This window comes from Dipodomys ordii, unplaced genomic scaffold (genome assembly GCF_000151885.1).
Source record: "Dipodomys ordii isolate 6190 unplaced genomic scaffold, Dord_2.0 Scaffold25, whole genome shotgun sequence".
Lineage (NCBI taxonomy): Eukaryota > Metazoa > Chordata > Mammalia > Rodentia > Heteromyidae > Dipodomys > Dipodomys ordii.
Window position 1 is genome coordinate 2,610,107 of NW_012267241.1, and position 21,502 is coordinate 2,631,608.

The following is a 21,502-nucleotide window of genomic DNA, read 5'->3' on the forward strand; positions in this document are numbered from 1 at the left end:
TGCAATAAACATAGTTGTGCTGGTAGCTTTAGTATGGTCTTGTTTGTGATCATTTGGGTAAATGCCCAAAAGTGGGATTGCTGGGTCATAAGGGAGCTCCATGTGGAGTCTTTTTTTTGTGGGGGGGAGTAAGTGGCAATTTTATTTTTTATTTTTTTTATTTTTTATATTTTTATTGTGAAAATACTGTACAGAGGGGTTACAATTACATGGGCAAGATAATGAATACATTTCTTATCAAGAATTGTAGCCTCCTCCTTTGTTTCCCCTTCCCATCCCTTCCCATCCTTCCCCCCAACCCAATCCTCCCCGCCCCCCCCACCAAAGTTGTAAAGTTCATTTTCAACATAACGACTTGTACATCTCATTGTTGCAATGGGTCCACCTATATCCCTATTTAAATGATTTGTTTTTCCCCTTCCCCTCCACAAATTAAATCGACATCAAATACAGTGAAAGCAGGGGTTATACTGTGTGGGAGGGACATACACAGCAACAAAGAAATCATCTTATAAATGTGTTTGAAACAATCGCATGAAAGAAAAAAAGTCTTTTGAGGAACCTCCATACTACTTTCCAAAGTGGTTGAACAAGTTTACACTCCCACCAACAATGCAGTAGAGTTCCCTTTTGTCTACATCCCCTCCAGAATCTGCTGTTATTAGAGTTCTTGATTATAACAATTCTAACTGGGGTGAGGTGGTATCTCAGTGTTGTTTTGATTTGCATTTCTTTTATGGTTAAAGAGGTTGAGCATTTCTTCATGTGTCTATTGACCATCCTTCTTTCCTCTTCAGAGAAGTTTCTCTTTAAGTCTTTAGCTCACTCGTTTATCAGGCAGTTGTTTCTTTGAGGATTTGTTGTTGGGAATTTAATTTTTTGAGTTCCAGGAATATTTTAGATATGAGACCCTTGTCCATTGTATGGCTACTGAAGATCTTCTCCCAATCCGTGGGCTCTCTATTGATCTTGCTAGCTATGTCCTTTGCCATGCAGAAGCTCTGCAACTTCATGCAATTCCATTTGTCCAACCTTTCTTTGATTTTTTTTTTGTGTTTCTGGGTCTCTATTAAGAATATTTTGCAGGGCACCAACATCAAATACAGTGAAAAAAGGGGTTATACCTTGGGGGAAGAACATACAAAGCAACAAAAAAATCACATGGAATATTATAAATATGTTAGAAATTATATATATATATATATGAATTCTTTGCCTCTGTCAGAAAGAATGACATTACCCATTTGTTAGGAAGTGGAAAGACTTGAAAAATTATATTAAGTAAAGTAAGGCAGGCCCAAAGAATCATAGGTCCCATGGTTTCCCTTATTTGCAATAACTAGTTCATGTGTAGGACAAGTAGAAAAGGTCAAAAGCTATGTACATACAACCATATAAAATGCTGTTATGTGAAATGAGCCCCAAGATAGGGACACAGATATCTTTTTTCCTTCTTCTATTGTTTCTACCCTTCAATTTTTATGAGAGAATTTTTATTCATTTTCCTGTCTCAGGAAATATCCATTTCACTTCAAGTAGAAGACTAGAACTTGGCCTTCCATTTTTAAATAATTATCTTTCATGGGGGTTGGTTTTCTATCATTCTTTGGTTTGGGATAGCCAACATGATCCCCTCAACATTTTTCTGAAGACTTACCTTTCCTCAAGAAAAAGAACAGTATCTTGATTTTGAAATGCTAAATGGCTCAAATGAGGCTTTAACAAAAATTCTTCCATAGGGTAGTTTGAACTATGCTTCTAAGAAAAATTAATTACTTTTCAGGTCATAGATCTAAAATAAAACAAAGAGCTTTTAGGGCTGTTTGCACTCACATAAAGAAGATATGAAGTCAAGGAAAAATAACAGTGAAGGGATGAGAGAGGACAGAGAGACAGACAGAGATAGAGAGAAGGAAAGAGGAAAACCTTAAGAACACACTTTCTGTCTTTTATTTCTCTTGTCATCTCTATTAGCTTCTAAAACAATTCATTGGGTTAAAAATCTCTCTTGGTTGAAACTGTTTTGAGCTAAGATTTTTCCCACTTGCTTTCAAAGAAATTCTGCTAATACATCACTCAAATATGATTGATATATTTATTGCAATTCTGCCAACTTCTTATTCCATTTTCTTATCTTTTCATAGCAAATGACACCCAGGATGTCACAAGCTGAAAAAGAATGCTTCCTACATTTTCTATTTTATAATAGTGATAAATAGTAATAGTAATTTCCCTGTCAGGACAGGTTTGGTCAGCTTCATAGATCCTGTCCCATTTTAATCATTCTCTACTTAGAATGTATGGATACTTTTGTTATTTTTTCACATTAGTTTGAACTTATATTACAATTTAACACAACTCTTACACTTTTTTAAAATCTCTTGTGTTTTCTGTGAATGTCTGAAGACATATTTCTTGTGTGATATCTTTATCATCAGATATGGTATTAAGATGTTACCTTATCTCCCTATTAATAATGGCAATATTCTGATAAATATTCAGGGATTAGTGTGTTGGTTAAGTACCATCCTCACAGTTTAGAATATTCCTTTAATATTGTACATAGCATTGGAACTTAGTCATAGGGATAATAAACATTTATTTTAATTTAAATTTTTAATGATAAATGTACATTAATCTCATCCTCAGAAAATAAAATACCACAAAGATAAAGAAGCATGCTTCACTATTTTTATATGCTTCCCATACAAATAAGCATAACAATATTTTGTTCTTTTGGTCTGGCAATGTGCTTTGTCTGCCTGACATTTATTAGCAATGAAGGTACAAGCCACTTAACCCCATCAGATCTCAATTTCCTCATCTGTAAAATATGAACACTAAGATTATCTTCATATGAGTGGTTTAGGAGTAAAAAATGAGACCATTCCACTGTGAATATTAGGCCAATTCAAGACATGTTTAAGTTTTAAATCCTTAAGAATACTTAAAATTCTATCATCCCCCACTCCACCCTGCAAATCCCTCTAAACCTATTACATTTTTCAACCACAAGCTGTCCACATACAAAGTCAGAAGAGAACGCTTATTTTGTACCTCTTGAATCAACAAAATATATCTAAATTTTACATCATTAAAATTTACATTCTGGGTCTGGGAATTTGGCTTAGTTGTGAGTCCTTGCCTGGCATTCACAAAGCCCTGGGTTTGATTCCTCATTACTTCATAAACAGAAAAAGCTAAAAGTGGTGCTGTAGCTCAAGCGGTAAAGTGCTAGCCTTGAGCAAAAGAAGCTCAGAGACAGTGCCCAGGTCCTGAGTACAAGCCACAGCACTATCTATATGTATATCTATATTACAGTCTATCTTACATCCTTGTCTCCAAAATTTGTTTTAATTATTCAACTTTCAGTGTTTCAACATCCTTAATTGGGTGATGTTCAATAGCTTTATTTGGTGACTTTTAATAAGAATTAGAAATATTTCATACAAAATACGTAGTCTCTTCTTGATGCATATTGAGTGCTCAGAAGTTGCAGAGGTCTCTCTGTCTTTTGAAACAAGTGTGGTTATGATATAATTGCCTCTCCACAGAGCACCAGGAGTAAAAAAAAAAACACTGGAAGTTCCAATTATTTTCCCCATGTTTGTGCCAAACAGAGCTATGTTGATGGAGAAATTCACTTCCTATTTTTGACACATTGCTTCTGGCTTTTTTTTTTCCTGACCACCTTACCTGCATTTGAAGGCCATGGTGAGTCTTAAATGTGAGGAAGCTATGTAATTGTCCAGTTTGTATCATACAATGAACTCCTGTGAATACTTCCTATTCTTTAGCATGACAACTGAGACTTTTCATAGTTTGGTCTATTTTGGTCTATCCTTATAACTAGATTCCTTCTATACTTGACTACAAATATTTCCCCCAGACCTTTTAAATTATATGAGATTCTCTAAAGTCAGCATTTCTGCTGACTTTCCTCTACAAGGGAAACTCTTCTCAAAGACTCTTTGTTTGAATTTTTCAAAATGTATTCCTCAATCATCACATGCATCATGTTAGCTAGCCCCTTTAATTTTTCCAAGGATAGATAGGAATCATGTCAGTCCCATTTGCAACACATGAGTGATTGTTCTCGTTTATCTCTGCAGTCATTCATATCCCTCAGAATGATGACTGTTTTCCCACAGTCTATCCTGGACTAAGTTGTGTTAGCTATTCATTGAGTGGATAAAATAAAGAAGCATCTATATACTCTACACATCATTATTTTTATTATTTGAAATAATTATCGCAACTAATTTGGAAAGTGTTGATTAGATCAAGTGCATAAAACTTCTTGAAAGAGAAGGAAGATTTGTTCATAATTTACATGTTCTTAAGTTTTTAAAATTTTAGAGTACTAAATAAATACTTTTCATCAAGTAAATAACCCATAAGGTCTTAGAATTCTATCTTATAAAAGGTATGGGCTGATTCAACAATCTCTCAAAAGAAGTTTATATTAAAAATTGCATCTCTGCAAGACCCAAATGTCAGATTCTCCACAACTCTGTTTCCTGGCATTTACTGGGACTGGAAGAAATGCTTTCCTTAGACTTTACTGCCATCTGTTGATTATAGGGAAAAATGCATTTCTGTTACTTAGGTCACTACTCATCACTACTGGGGAACCATCCTAGAATTATACCAGGTTTTTTGGTGCTAGAGTTTTTAGTCCTCCATTTTCTGTGATTGTTGGGGAAAGTGGACATTATTTAGCATAGAACTTAACATATACATACACACTTGGCATGTGCTTTATGCTATCTACATCCAAATGTTATATTTTTACAATGGTCATATTCTATAAAAATATGGGGGAAAGTTTTTGAACATGAAAATCATAGCATTGAACTCAGTTGGAACAATATAGCACTTGCAAAATCTAGAGAAAGCCCATAACAGCCTGGAGTAAAATGAAAGCTGCTGGAATTGAATGAGAGTCACAAGCTGAGAAATAACAGTAAACAGGTGTCAAAGGGTAGTTCACAACTGTAATCCCAGCTACCCAGGAAACAGAGATCGGAGGATCATGAGTCAGAGGTTTGCTCACATAAAGATACTGGCAAGATCCTGGCTCAAAAAAACAAAAACCAAGACAAACAAAAGTGAGAAACATAAGTAGAATGAATGAAACTTGGAAGCAGATATACAGGAAGGAAGGCATTATACTTTGTATTTACTTTGAGTACTAAGCGATTGATAATGCTTCACTACATTTGCAATGCATATATATGAATACATTCGCATGTGCCCACACGAAGAAGTTTTGGAGACTAAATATAGTTAGAATAGAATTGAGTTGGTGGTAGGTTTCTAAAAGAAAAAAAATATCATCTTATAAAACAGTGGAAATATATGGTTGGGGTTTAGGAAAGGAGTCAGAAGAGAAGGGCTAGATTTTGGCAGCATCCATGCATGGATCGGCACAGATTGGCCCTTGGAAAGTGAAATTAACAAAGGCGATTGAATAGGTAAGATGATGGCATCACTGATTCAAGAGTGATTTTCAGGATAGAGGTACGTGTAATGATGATAGAACTAGCAGCCGGATGCCTGAGTGAAAGGATGCTGGTGCTTTGGCTCTTTCCCTTCTCTTTCCAGAAGTGGTAAGTTAGCCATTCAAATGGACAGCATAGCATTCATATGGTCTGGTGCTTCCATGTTTCTTAAAGTTCTTCCTGAGCTTTTGGTGGTTTTTTTTTTTTCTCAATCGGTTGTTTGCCACAGGTAGTTTGTTGACTGTTTTTGCATCCACATTCATCAAAGATAGTTCTCTATAGTTCTATTTTTGTTTGGATAAGGAATGAGTTCAATGCTAACTTCATAGTGCAAATTTGGTAGTGTTCTTTCCATTTCTGCTTCATGGAAAGTTTGAGAAGTGTTGATGATAGTCCATCTTTAAAGGTCTTGTAGAATTCCCCTGTGAAGCCACTGGGTCCCGAGATTCTTTTCATTGTAATACTCAATTTATTATTTCATTCTTATTGCTTGTGATAGGTATACTTAGAGAGTTTATGTATTCTCTGCTCAATTTTTGTAGATTGCAATTATCAAGCAACCTACTCTATTCCACTAGATTTTCTAGATGATTTCAGTAAAGGTTTATTAAGCATTTTCTTACAATTTTTTAAAAAAAATTTAAATTGTGTTTGTTATGATATTCCCAATTTGTTCCTGATTTTATTTATTTGGATTGTTCCCTTTCCCCATTTAGTCAGATTGACTAAGAGTTGTGTGTTTTTTTTTAAATCCACTTTATGTTTCAATTGGAAAGTGAAGGATAAATAGTGATTTGCATGTATGCACATACCCCTGCATTGGGCAGTGGGTTTAGGATGATGGTCAGCTGACTTGACTTGTTAGACCTTTGTCTTGGGTCAGGTGGCTTCACCCATCTGTCTCCCACAATTACACAAGAGGGAAAATTAGTTGAAAGTTTCACTGGTGGAAATCTGTATTGTTATCTACGTAGAGTAGCCAGTTATAGGGAAGTCCATCCCATTTCTTCGCTGTCATGCTCACCTTTGACCCCCAAGGTGTGGAGTTGGTGACCAAGACAAGGCTTGTTGGTTTATGCTTAGACCTCTGTGCAGTTCTGCTCCATCAACCCACCCAATTGGGTGGCACTATGGATAAGTGTCTCTTGTCAGTAAACAAAGCAGAACAAGAATAAGAACAGGATGAATGGACTGTAAATGACACACAAATGCAACAGATGGCCAGTCCTATTCCTCCAAGTCAATTCTGCCTGGGGAAAATAAAGTATTTACCTATTTATGTTATAGATCTAAAGTCTGATGTGATTTATTTCCTCTAACCATTATTTATCTACTCTTTACTGATGCCTAGCTTACCAATTTGTCTACCTTTCCTTGAAGTCAGGAATCCTGAGCTTTTGTTTCTGGTTTTTCAAGACAAAGAAACGTGGTGCACTTCCACAAACTTCCATCTTCTGCTCTTTATTTTTCCAATGATACATTTTGAATGAGTGTTAATACTTATGAACAAATATGAGGGAAAGTTCTTTTTCTTTAATTTTTGGGGCTGTACTTATAAAAATTGAGCATTCAGTGTCAAAAACAAGACAAAACAAAAATAACCACTTCTTTTTTTAATACTTTTTTATTGTAAAAATACTGTACAGAGGGGTTACAGTTACATGAGCAAGGTAATGAGTACATTTCCTATCAAGCATTCTTACCTTCTCCTTTGTTTTTCTCCTCCCCTTCCTCCCCTCCCACCTCCATAACTGCACTCCCTCCTCCCCCCTCCCGGCCTAAGTTGTAAAGTTTGTTTTATCACCATAGTGTCTTGGATATCTCATTATTACAATGGGTCAACCTGTATCCTTATTTAAGCATTTTGTTTTTTTCCCTTCCCCTTCCCAAGCTAGAGAAATGTATATACAAGATGCAGGGCACCCACATCAAATACAGTGAAAACAGGGGGTATACCTTAGAGGAGGAACATACAAAGAAACAAAAAAAAATCACATGGTACATTATAAATATGCTAGGACCAATAGCAAGCAAGGAAAAATACACTGTGTCCCTATACTGAATTGTAATGGTACCTATATTGAAATCAGTAGTCAATTTATGTGAGCCTATTTCTGAAATCTTTGCTCTGTCTCTTTGAGTTACGTATCTGTTTTTCTAACAATATCCTGGGTATTTTGACAACAATCTCTTTATAATATTTTGTAAAATTGAAGAGTCTTACTTTTCCAATATTCTGTTTTTTAAAGGTACTTTTATTTTGCACTCATTTTGTTTCTATGTGAATTTTACAATTAAATTGTTGATTTCTATAAAATGTGCATTTATTCTGACTTGGATTAGACTGAATCTGTTAGATAAATTGGGGGAGAATTTATACTTGAACATGATTGAGATTTTTCACATGCAAAGATTTTTATAATATCCAGACCTATGACCAGACATGTCTGTTATCAAGCTTAAGATTAAATATTTCATTTTGTTTATATTGTGGTAAATTACATTCTTCTTGAAAATATTTTTTATAAATTTTATTATAAAGGTGCTCTAGAGAGGGGTTACAGTTACATGGGTCAGATGATGAATACATTTCCTTGTCAACAGTGTTAACACCCTCCCTCCTACTTTCCTACTTTTTCCCTTCCTGACTCCTCTCCTCCCCGAGTTGTAAGGTTCATTTCCAACATAGTATCTAGTGAGTATCACTGCGGAATTGGTTAATCCTTTGTCCCATTATCTTGGTGTTTTCCCTTCCCTTCTCCAAATCACATAAACACATAGACAAGACAAAGGGTGAGGAGAGAAACAAAAGAGAATAAATAAAAGTAAAGGAACAAAGTAGAAATGTTTGGAAAACCTTTTCTTTCCATTTCTTTCTGCCATATAGACTTTGAACAAGTCTTGCAGTCTTCTCTATAACTGGATGTAGAACTCTTGGTCTAAGCTACATAGTCCTTTAGTATTTTACAGATATTGTTTAATTTCCTTCTTTGCACTGTTTTTCGTGTGAAATACTATTTAATACTTAGGTACTAGGTAAAATACTTTTTCTCATGCTGCATTTAGGATATTTTTCTGTGGTTGTGGCCTTGATCAGTTTAGTGACACAAACTTGTAGTTTCTCTCATGTATTCTTCACTTGAGATTCCTTGAGAGTACACTGGCAGATGCAGATTCGACAAATGTATGCCTTGGTTAGCATTCTTTCCAAAGATGACTATTTTACTCTCTTCTGAGTCTTTTATATATACACAATATACACATATAAAAATGCTTGAAATTTCCCCTAAACCTACTTGGTGCACTGCTCACTTTTTCAGGTTTTTTTTTCTTTCTGTACTGTATTTTGGAAAGTCTTCCCTGCTCTGGCAGCTTAGAAATGTTGCTCAGCTGAAAGCCAGTATAGGTGTGGAACTTCCCACCTGAATTCTCTTCTCCCAAAGAAAACACTCCTGTAACACCTGTGGTTTAATACCTGGAAACATTTACTTTAAATGTATTTTCTTCTATGTGATTTTAGGTTATTTTCTTGTGTGTGTGTGTGTGTGTGTGTGTGTGTGTGTGTGTGTGTGTGTGTGTGTTTGTCAGTTATGGGGCTTGAACTCAAGCCTCGAGTGCTATCTCCTAATTTTTTCACTGAAAGATAGTATTCTACCACTTGAGCCACAATTCTACTTTCCAAGTTTTGGTTATTAATTGGAGAAAAGTATCTCATGGATTTTTCTGTCTGAGCTGGCTTCAAATCATGATCATTAGATCTCAGTCTCATCAGTAACTAAGATTATTGGCATAAGCCACAATCACACATTGATTTTAGGTTTTCTTTTTTTTTTTTTTTTTGAGGAATGGAGTAGCTTAACCTCAGTTTTTGCTAGAACTGGAAGTATTCCTACCATTTATGTTTTGAAAAACAGATAATGTATTGAAAGCTTTCTTTAATCCATTTTCACCTATTAAGCTTCTTTGTAAACATTTATACTATTTCACAGAATGATATTAAATTAACATATCTTAATATTATGACTTTATTTTTGTTGGTCATAGGGCTTGAACTCTGGGCCTGTACACTGTCCCTCAGCTCTTCACCTCAAGGCTAGCACTCCACCTCCTGAGTTACAGTGCCACTTCTGATATTATGGTGGCTAATTGGAGATAAGACTTGCACAGATGTTTCTGCCCTGGCTGGCTTTGAACCACGATCCTCAGATCTCAGCCTCTTAAGTAGCTAGGATAACAGGTGTGAGCCACTGATGCCCTGCCTAATACTGTGACATTTTTAATTAGCATGAAATAGATATGATCTGAGACAAGACATAACTTTCAATATCACTGAAATGATGAATCTATTGACAAACAGTTTGTAAGACCCTCTTTTGCTGGTTTTAATTGCATAGGCAGACACTGACCAAAGATTACACAGATAGCAAGAAGTTTCATGGAAAAAGTCAGTCATATCATATGTATTAGTTTTCTTTAGATGATACAAATATAATAATTCCTAGGTAAAAAGTTTATGTAGCTGAGAGCCTGTGTGTCTATTGAATGGTAGGGAGAGGTATGGAAATGACAAGAGGGAAATGTTTGGGAAGTATGGTAACATTTATATTCTTTATATTCATTTTTGGAGGAGGGAGTGTTTATTTATGTATTATCTTTAGTTATACAAAGGGTATGCCATTTAACAGATCAGTTTATGAATCTAGTTCATTTTGATCAATATCATCCCTTTCAACGCTCACCAGTCTCTTCTAACCCACCCCTTCCCTCACTTCTTTTAACTTTGTAGGATATACATTGAATTCTTGACAGTATTCTTCCCCTATTCTCCTCCTCATGCATCCTCCATTCTCTCTTGGTCTCACTCTAACTCTTGTGAGTACCCATTTCCTGGTGCTTGTTTTGTTGGTCTTTGTCTTTGCCATTCTGAGGAATTACACTATTTAAGTTCTACCTGGAATCAACCATATTTCAGTGCACACATTTGTAGACACTTGTGTAGCCCCCAACATATTAACTTATAGGTTTATCGGCTAATTCTAGATTCCACATATGAGGGAAAGCATGAAACCTTGTGCCCTGAATTACTTCACTTAGTATATATTTTTTCAAGTCTTTCCATTTTGTTACAAATAATGCAATATTATTCTTTCTAATGGATGAGTCAAATTCCATTGTGTACATATACCACACTTTCTTGAATCATTCATGCATTGAGGGGTATCTGGGCTGATTGCATGCCTTGGTTAATGGTGATGCAATGAACATGGTTGTGCTGGTAGTTTCCCTATAATCTGGTTTGTGGTCTTTTGGATAAATGCCCAGATGTGGAATTTCTGTGTCATAGGGTAGTTATATATTTTGATCAACTACAGCAACAACAACCTCCATACTGCTTTCTAGAATGATTGAATAAGTTTGCATTCCTATCAACAGTGTAATAGGGTCCTCTTTGGGCCACATTCTTGCCAGCAACTGTTATTGTTTGTTGTCTTGATGATAGTCATTCTAACTGAGGCAAGGTAGAATCTCAGTGCTATGATTTGCACCATCGTTATGGTCACATTGCATAAAACTTAAAAGTTTCTGCATAGCAAAAGACATTGATAATAAGCTCCAAGACAGCTTACTGACTGGGAGATCATTATTTTATGATGCTCGATGGGATATGTACTCATTACCTTACTCATGTAACTGTAACCCCTCTATACAGTATCTTTAAAATAAAAAATATATACAAAAAATTTAAGAATATTTATTAAAATACCATATGAAAAAGACTCTGTGACTTTCATATCTTGCTGTACCAAGTGTTGGGCAATGAAATTTATACTATGTTCTCTTTGCTGTTGTTAGATATTTATAAGGGCATTTGTAGCCCAGTAAAAATTAACTGTCCTTTTCTAGGTCAGGAGTGCACTGTTCAACAGTTTCCACTAGATGGCGAGAAGCACCCACTTGATGAATTTAAGACTAAATCCAACTTGAAGCTGCACACCCATCAGGCTATTGTAATTAGAAGTGCCTGCTTGTTCACTCATTTACTCATTAAGTACTTTAAGAGCAACTTCTATATGCCCACCTTAAAATATGAGAGATATAAAGTTGAATACAGCAGAGTAACCATCCTTAAAGTTTTCAGACTCCCGAGGGAAGGGATAAATACGTAACCCATCAATTAAAATTTAAAATGCTAAGTACTGTGGCAGAAAGGGAGCCTGCCTGATTGCTCCTGAGCTGCATAGTATCTGAAACATCACTCATGTGATATTTTTGCCTTTCCTCAATACTGCATTAAAAAAAAGCTAGAACAGTTAAACTAAACTATTTGCCAAGATACTATTGGGAGGTTGTTTAATAAAGGAACATAATGCCACCAGTAGCTAGTAAATATTGGTATATATAATGCACAAATAAAACATTACTATCTACCATAGAAAAGAAACCTTTTTTCCTGAGGCTTGAACTCAGCTTCTTTTGCTCAAGGCTAATGTTCTATAACTTGGTCCACAGCACATTGCTAGCTCTTTTGAATATTTATTGGGAATGAGAGTCTCATGGGCTTTCCTGCCTAGGCTGGCTTCATATCATGAACCTCATATTTCAGCTGCCTGAGTAGCTAGGATTATAGAGCCACCAGTGCCCTGCAAAGTGAACCATTTTTAATCCAGTTTTAAAACAATATCAGAGGGTGTTGGAGGAGCCAGAACAAGTTACACAGGAAGAAAATGTAAATCGTACAATGGTCTATGCTAAAACCAGAATGTTTCTGAGACAGGAAGATTAACTGCTGACAAGAGCAAGGAAGATCTTCATCTGAGTGACACCATGTGGAGAATCTCTGTAGATCTTGCTAGCTTTGTCCTTAGCCATGTATTAGCTCTGCAGCTTCATGCAGTCCCATTTGTCCAACCTTTCTTTGACTTGTTGTGTTTCTGGGTCTCTATTAAGAAAATTTTCGCCTGTACCAAGGATACCTAGGGTTTCTCCTGTTCCTTCCTGTGATGTTTTCAGAGTATCTGCTTTGACTTCGAGGCCTTTGATCCATTTGGAGTTGATTCTGGTGCGGGGTGATATATAAGGATCTAGCTTTAGTTTTCTACAGGTGAATAACCAATTTTGTGAGCACCATTTACTGAAGAGGCTGTTTTCCATTCTATTTTTTAGCTCCCTTGTCAACCATTAGGTGGCTATAGATCTGGGGTTCATTTCTGGGTTTTCAATTCTATTCCATTGGTCCTCAGGTCTGGTCTTGTGCAAGCACCAAGCTTTTTTGATTATTATGGCTCTGTAGTAGAGTTTGAAATTTGGTATTGATATTCATCCAGCAGTGTTCTTTCTGTTGAGGATCATTTTTGCTATTCGGGGTCTTTTATTGTTCCATATGAATTTTTGAATTGCTTCTTCTATTTCCTTGAAGAATGAGGTTGGAATATTGATAAGTATCACACTGAATTTGTAGATAGCCTTGGGAAGTATTGCCATTTTCACAATGCTGATCCTTCCAATCCAGGATCATGGGAGGTTTTTCCACTTCCTAAGTTCTATTTTGATTTCCTTTTTCAGTTTTTTTAAGTTTTCTGTGTATGGTAAAAAAAATCACATAGTATATTAAAAACTACAACAACTACTAAAAAGTTTTAATCGTAGAGGTCCTTTACTTTTTTCCTTTTATTCTCCTGTCGGTCGTGGGGCTTGAACTCTGGGCCTGGGTGCTTACCTTGTGCTCTTCAGCTCAAAGCGAGTGCTCTACCACTTGAGCCACAGTGCCACTTCCAGTTTTCTAGTGGTTTATTGGAGATAAGAGTCTCATGGACTTTCCTGCCTGGGCTGGCTTTGAACTGCAATCCCAAGATCTCAGCCTCCTGAGTAGCTAGGATTACAGGCGTGAGCCACCAGCGCCAGCGGTTCTTCACTTCTTTAGTTAAGTTAGCTCTTATGTATTTTATTTTTTGTGGGGCTATTACAGAAGGAGTTGCTTTCCTGATTTCAGCCGCTCTTCCCTTTGTTAGCGTTCGAAAGGCAAAGGCGAAGTTCAACAATATAAACATCAGAAAATATAACTTGAAAGGGATGGAGTTAGGTCAAGGGGAGAGGGCTCGATAATGAAGAGGAGAAGGATGGAAGGGGAGAATACTGTCAAGAATTCAACGTATATCCTACAAAACCAGAAGAAGCAAACGAAAGGGTGGGGTGGGACGGATTGGTGAGAATATTGAAAGGGGGGGGCAATGGACCAAATGCATTCATCATGTAATGGTGACTCCCTTGTACAACTAAAGATAGTCACCAATAATGATTATACCAATCTGTTTAGAGAAGATAAGAGTTCAACCAGTAAACATGGCTGGAGCCCTCGCTCCTGTAGCAAGGAACATCCAAGAGAAAAATTCTCCCAGGGGCCGAGTCCCTGCCCTGCTTTCGTTCCAGTCAGTCTCACTCCCTCTATCACTTTCAATCAGGAGAAAAACAACAAACCAACCAACCAACAAGTCAATAGTTTTCATTGTTCTATTTTCATAGGTGCAAATAATCTGCTCTGACTATATTCAACCTTTCAACCGTTTTCCTCCTTGTTATCCTGCTCAACCTACACACACACACACACACACACACACTAGTACCCAACCTGTACAGAAAAATCATAGGTGAGAACATAGGGAATTGCTGGTGACATTACTCAGGCCAAGAAGAGAGGCCTCGAGCTGGGAAGATGGCTCAGTGGTAGAGCGCTTGCCTTGCATGCCTGAGGCCCTGGGTTCGATTCCTCAGCACCACATAAGCAAAATGAAAAAAAAAACTGGAAGTGGTGCTATGGCTCAAATGGTAGAGTGCTAGCCTTGAGCTGAAGAGCCTAGGGAAAGTGCCCAGGCCCAGAGTTCAGGCTCCACACCGGACCCAAAAAGAAAAAAAAAAAAAAGAAAAAGAAGAAGAAGAGAGGCCTCAGTAAAATGAAATAAATAAATATGTGATAAAAATAAACATAATAAAAGAGTAAACTCCATTTACAGACACCTAGATTCTGGACTGCAGCCTCCAGGATTGAGAAAATAAACTGCTATGTTAGCCGCCAATCTTGGAGGGTTTGGCATGGAAACAATAGTAAGCTAATATAGAGATAACTGCTGAACAAGCCTGAGAAAACAATGTACAAATATGTAACACAAAAGTTACATATTTGTTGTGGTGGTAAGTAACACATTTTCAAAGTTCTAAGCAGCAAAAAGAGATAGTTTTACTGGTGTTCAGCCAGCATTTTGAATCTTTGAGTATAGACAGTAGAACAAAAGAAGTAAAACTGAGAAGACTTTCTGTAAAACACTTGAGAAGAAGGAACATGAATGAACACGGTAGAGCAGAGACAAAGAGTTCCTGATTGATATCCAGAAGGACATGAGTAATGGAGAGTCTCCATTTCCTGTCCTCCATGAATTTTTCAAATGTCTCTGATCTTGGGGGGTTATTGCTTCACTTTTTTTGTAACAGAGAGAAATATTATTACTGGGTCTACCTTCCCAAAGATGTTTGTATGTCAAATAAGAAACTGATAATGTTTTTAAAATATTAAACAGGGTAGACTGGAGCAGGTAGCGATGGCTATAATTCCAGTTATTCGGGAGGCTGAAATCTGAGGATTGTGATTTGAATCCAGCCTGGGTAGGAAAGTCCATGAGACTCTAATCTCAATCAATTCTTTTACATGATAAAAATTATGTTGTCTATTATTTAGAAAGATGCAAGCATTTTCCTCTGACTGTATGCAAAATTGTGTTGATCTACAGGACAGTTGTAAGAAATTCTGTGTTGTCATCTTCATGTGTTTATATTTTTACCCTCCAAGCAGTGATGATGAAATGTTCACAGTATAGCTAAAGCAGGAGCAAGGAAAACCCACCCACACCTCCCCTATCACGTTTCTTTAGCTTCTCAGAGATATCCTGGCTTCCCTTCTTTGTATGTGAAGCTGTCAATCAAACCTGATTTTCCTGGTATCGCGATGCCATTCAAAGTGGACACTCCGCTAGCGAACCTGCCATTCGAGATGTCTGAATGGCAAATGAAGCTGTCAGTCATCTTGAGCAGTTCAGTCTGTTGCACTGTTAATAAAAGAGGCAAGATGATGTTGCCTCATCAGATTCAAAAAGTTTTGATTAAGTCACTATTCTGGAATACCAGGATTATTTTCATTGGCAATCAAATGAAAAATCCAAAAGCTAAGGATGACCACGGAGGGAAAGATTTAAAAAAAACAGGAGGCATTTTGTGTACAAATTTCTATTAAGAGTAGAAAACATTGTAATCATTTTATTACTTAGATAATTTCTAATTTCTCATCACAAGCAAGAGCATGAAATACAATTATTAAGTGCCTTATATAGAGAGTGCATCTCTCTCTCTCTACACACACTCACACACACACACACACACACACACACACACACACACACATATGCTGGCAGTCTACTGGACCAGTCAATATAATTGGAAATATGATATTAATGTGTGGAGAGTGAAGCAGGATTTCAGGATCCTTAATTCGCATCCAGTTCTGAGTTAAATATGCTATGCTGCTGAGTTCCAAGTCTGTTCCTCTGCTTTATTCACTCAGTTTTATTTGTGGAACACAATTTTTTTGTCACTTTCATGCTATCTTGTGTCAACTGATGATTATTTCCCCCCTTAGCCGATAACCTACTGGCTTCAACTGACCAAAGCTACTTTAATTTTAAAATATAATGGCAATGCTGTTGTATTTGGGGATATAATTGCCAAGCATTAATTAATTATACAATTAATGTATGTAGAAACAATTTGTACAAAGTCTTTCCCCGCATAACTACAAGCAAGAAAAGTAAGTTTATAACATTCCACCTTTATATTGGTCAATATTTCATCTTGCTCTTTAATATTATCATGTTACAGGACAGCCCTGTGCTCTGCTTGACTCAGTAAATAGTGTTAAGAAAAGGAACCTGAGCCGGCCTACAGAGTCCTTTGCTCCAATGTTGGGACTGCTAGAGGCAATGTTTCTAGCACACATAAGCTCAGTATTTGGCATCAGAGAGCAAGCTCTCTGTACTCTGTGTACTTGGAGTGACTCAGCCTGGTTTGACACATGCTGCTGCGTTGTCTAGCACTCACAGTTTAGTCTTGTCCTCATTTTGTTGGTTGGAAGTATAACTAACCTCAAGTCTTCTAAGGCATCAATAAAATTAGAGCACTACCGTAGTGGCATTCTAATTCTTCCCATTAGCCTCTCTGTCTAGAACTAGAGGTAACTGCCATTCCAGACACTGATAGAAACCTGAATATTAGAGTCACACAGCATTTTTACCTTGTTGAGCTACTTTTCCCATAAGCTTTCAACCCTTTAGATACCTGTCAATGTACCAACAAATGGCATGTGAGCCCTTGGCTAATGAGCCGCTGTCATTCCACATCCAGTCCCTTTCATCAGTACTGGGTTTTCCTCCACCTGGTTCTCTTCCATCTGATGACACACCTTTAGAGAAGTTCTTCTATAGTATGACACACAGCCCCTACTCTCATTTGTTTTGAGCAAGTATACAAGGAACATATTTTGCCAGCAACCTTTATTTTAAACAATGGAAACAATATAAATGTACTATATATGCATTCATAGTCCTCATGTTAATCTATATGTTTGCATATAGTTGTTTTATTGTTTGTTTTTCCTTGCTATGTCTTATGCTTTTAATTTACCCCAACTTTTGTAAATAAGAACAATAATAGATTTTGGTTCCTATGGGAATAGAGAAGCCTCCATATGTTTTCTAATGTATATGTAAACAACTTCTTAGCTGAATTTTATGTCAGATGATTTTTAAATTCCTTTCCAACCCTGTGATTTTTCTGATCTTATATCAATAAACAGAGAAGACATTATTTAAAGGAAGGGCACTTTTCTTGAGGATTTAAGGCAGAATTAGAATGACTGAATTGGAAGTAGAAAACAGAATTAGAAATTCCCAAGTAGCTAATAGCAGAGATATTAAGTAGTGAGGCTCAGAGGGAACATATATAACATATTAATAGAATAAATTATTTATTAGGAAAGCAAGTGTGGAATGTGTCACTCTGAATTTGTTTGAACATAGTTTTAATGTTTTAGCCATATTTTCCTTGGTTGACACCAGAGGGCACAAGAATTAAATTTCCTACAATGGAGACAGGACAATATCTAGCAACACAACTATTTTAAGTGCACTCCAATAATATCTTGTTTTAAGAACTCTAGAGCCCAATTGCATTGCTTCAATGATGAGTAAAAATTGGCTATTCTGTATGCATTTTTATTCAAAAAAACCTTTCTAATATGGGTCATTAATATAGCATCAGTGGTAGAGAAGAGCTTGGTAAATAAAACAGTAGTGCAAAGTTATAAAAGGAAGATGAACACAAAAGGAAACAAGTCTGCATAGGAAAATGACACTTGAGGGAAGAGGAGAAAAATAAGCAAAGAAAAATGAGAAATTGCAAAAGTAAACAATAACCTTCTGAATTCCTCAGAGGAAGAAGGCATAATAGTATTCCAGGAGAAAAAGACAGCAGTCCATAAACTATGGGGTGACTAATGAATATCTATTGTCAGTTGCCATTTAGCATTTTATTTCTCTTACAGGTCTTTAAAAATAATTGAATAAAGTTTTGTGTACATATGTACATTTGTACATATAAGGGGGTTGAACCCTTAGCTTATTGGTAGCCCTACTGAGGCAGAGGTCATATCTAGAACTTTCTTATTTTTTTTTTGTCGGTCATGGGGCCTGAACTTGGCCTGGGCACTGTCTCTCAGCTCTTCAGCTCAAGGCTAGCGCTCTACCACTTGAGCCACAGCACCACTTCTGGCTTTTTCTGCTTATGTGGTGCTGAGGAATCGAACCCAGGACCTCAAGCATGCACGGCAAGCACTCTACCACTGAGACACCTTCCCAGGCCATATCTAGAACTTCTGTTTCTACATATTGAAGTTTGAATGTTCATCTTGGTAAAAACGACCTTCTGACTGAACCAGTGGAGACATTGTTAGCCTGGGTACCCCTTTTCTCTCTTTTCTAGCTGACATTCTCCAAAACACTTGGTTATTATAATATCTGATAAGAAATCAAAGGGATGATGAGGCTTGCTCTTTATAAGGTGTGACTCAAATGTTTAAAATCACATCTTTGCACAGAAGAATGAATCTAATAATATCAGATCATTTATTTTTGCATCCACAGTATAATACTCAAACACCCCATCAGAGATCCAAGAATATAAAGGTTTTAACATATTTAAAAGACTTTGCTTTGAGAAAAAGGCTTACGGGCTTCTGCTCACACAGGGTTAACTAGAGAAAAAAAAATTCCACATTTACCCACCTAGGTGGTTAGTGTCTTTTGTAGGCTTTTATTAACAGCATACCTTGAAATCATCTACATAATGCTGATATTTCAAGCTTGAAGAAGGGAGAAAGTATGAAGTCATGGAGTCTCCTCCCAGATTTCCAAGGGACTCATAAAAGGCTACATGTTTTATTTTTAAATTCAATTATCCCTGAACCTTTTAATAGGGTGGTTAGGAACCAATGTTGGTTGTCAGAAATATGGGGTTGTGGGAAATGACACAAGGCAATGTGCCTGTTCCATAGTACAGCTGACCAAGAGCACAAGCATGGGGTTCTAGAATGTAGCTCTAGAGTCTAAACACCATAAAAGTAGAAAGGTAAGAGTGGCTCCTGAATGAAGGGAACATTTAGTCAAAGTTACATAGCAAAATGACACTTGCAGGAAATGTCAAAATGAGCCAAATGATTTAAAATTGCAATGAAATTGAGATTAATCCCCAAGTCATTGGAGGAGTCTCTGTGAAAATATTTGACCACTCTCCATTTCAACACTTTGGCATGTAACGTGAAGGCAGGTGAACATATTTTCCCAAAGTAGGAATGGCATTTTGATTTGAATAGCAGAACCTCGGACTCTTGGATTAAAAAAAAATTGTCTTAGAGTTAAATTCTTCCAATTCTATCCAGACAGGGAGAGAGGAACCTAAATTTAATATAGTAATTGATCACACATAGCCAAATAAGAGTATACGACTTTAAACACCACAATACATAGAAATGTGAAACAAGTTTCATCACTGTGCTGGCTAATTTGTTTTTATTGACAGAGAAAGCAATTAGAAAAATAATTTATTTCTTAGCAATCTGTCATGCACATTTTAGGTCAATAAAGTAAGAGGAGTTCTTTCGGTAGCAGAGGTAGCCATTTCAGCTATAAGTAAACTTAACTGTTCACTGGTGAATTGCCTATTACAGCCAAATGTGGTAGTCATTGGAGGTATAATTTTGCCTATTTTTGTTAATATTTTATACCTTTCATTTGGTGAGTACGGAAAAGGAAAAAGAATCTCACTTCCACAATGTAGCTAATTTTTTGATATAATAGGTAATGTGCCCATGGCATTGATAATTCAAACTGACATTTTAAAAACAGCCTTACTGAAATTAAATCAACATAGTGTAAGAACCATATTTAAAGTATGTGATTTGATAACCTTTTACAAACTTATGCATCCATGAAGTGATTGATACAATCTAACAATGAATCTAGCCCCCCCACAACTTTACTTGTGTTACTTTGTAAACCTTAGCACCACCTTCTTCCCCTCCAGCCTTCTCAATGATTCACTGACTTGCTTTCCTTCCTGTAAATTAGTTTGTATTTTCTAGAGTTTCCAATTCAGGTATTGTTTTAGTAATGACCTGGACTAGTGTGATTACTCTGGGAGTGGTGCCTATTGTTGCATGCATCAATACCTGGCTCTTGTTTATTATTGAGCACATTTTTTCCATTGTATGAATATATCACATTTAGTTTCCTGCTCATGTCTCATGTGAATTTGTATTTGGTACATGCCAGTTTGTGCCAATACATGTACATATATACATATATATGTATATATAATGTATGTATGATATGTATAATATATGTATCTTGTATAGTATATACATTATGTAATATACATATATATTCCATACATTATATGTGTATATCTATAGTATATAGTATAATATAATACATAATATTGTTATATAATATATTACACTACATAATGCATGCATATATTACATATTACATATATATATATACATATATGTAATGGGAGAATTTGTGCATGAATCTTTGTATGTGTGTTTTTTTCACCTTTCTTTTATCTTTGTAAATATCTATTAGCAGCATGGTTGATTTGGGAACAGACTAGGTAGACATGAACCAGTTTTTCCTAGAAAAACAGGTTGACCAAAGAGAATGATTAAAACAGATCAAGTTGCCAGAGAATGCTTTCAAATTGAGAGTACGTAGCCCAACTAAAGGCAATTTTGCATTCTACATTCAGATTCTACTTGGGAATTTCTTGGTGTCAGAAACCACTGGTTCTCTCCAAATATTTCTTCTTGTCATCTTGCAGATGACAGTTCACAAGCTGTGGCCTTTGAATCATTATCTCAACCACCAAATGGTTCTGCAAATAAAGTTTTATTGGAATACAGCCATGATCATTCATTGACACATTGTCCATGGCTGTTTGTGCACTCTCCTGGTGCAAGTACTTGAGAATTTGCAACAGAGACCATATGCTCTGCAAAACGTACAGCACTTATTAACTTGCTCTCTACAGAAAACGTTCTAAAGTTGGAGATGCATTGGGATAGTTTTTCAAAAATCTTGTGTAAGCAAAGACCCCTGAGCTAGTAGGAATCTTTTGTGCCACTGACAATGCCATCAACTGACCCATAGAATTTACATAGAAGTTAAATATTTTTGTTTTTGACATTTCTTTTGACTTTCATACTTATTTTTTGACCTACCTTCATCAAAACTGAATGTAATAAATCCAAAATGTAGGGTGGGATTACTGTATCTCAGATGGTTGAGGTGGCACTCAATTTCCTGTTCAAATTCTTAAACCTTCCCCACAAATTTTTTTTTTTT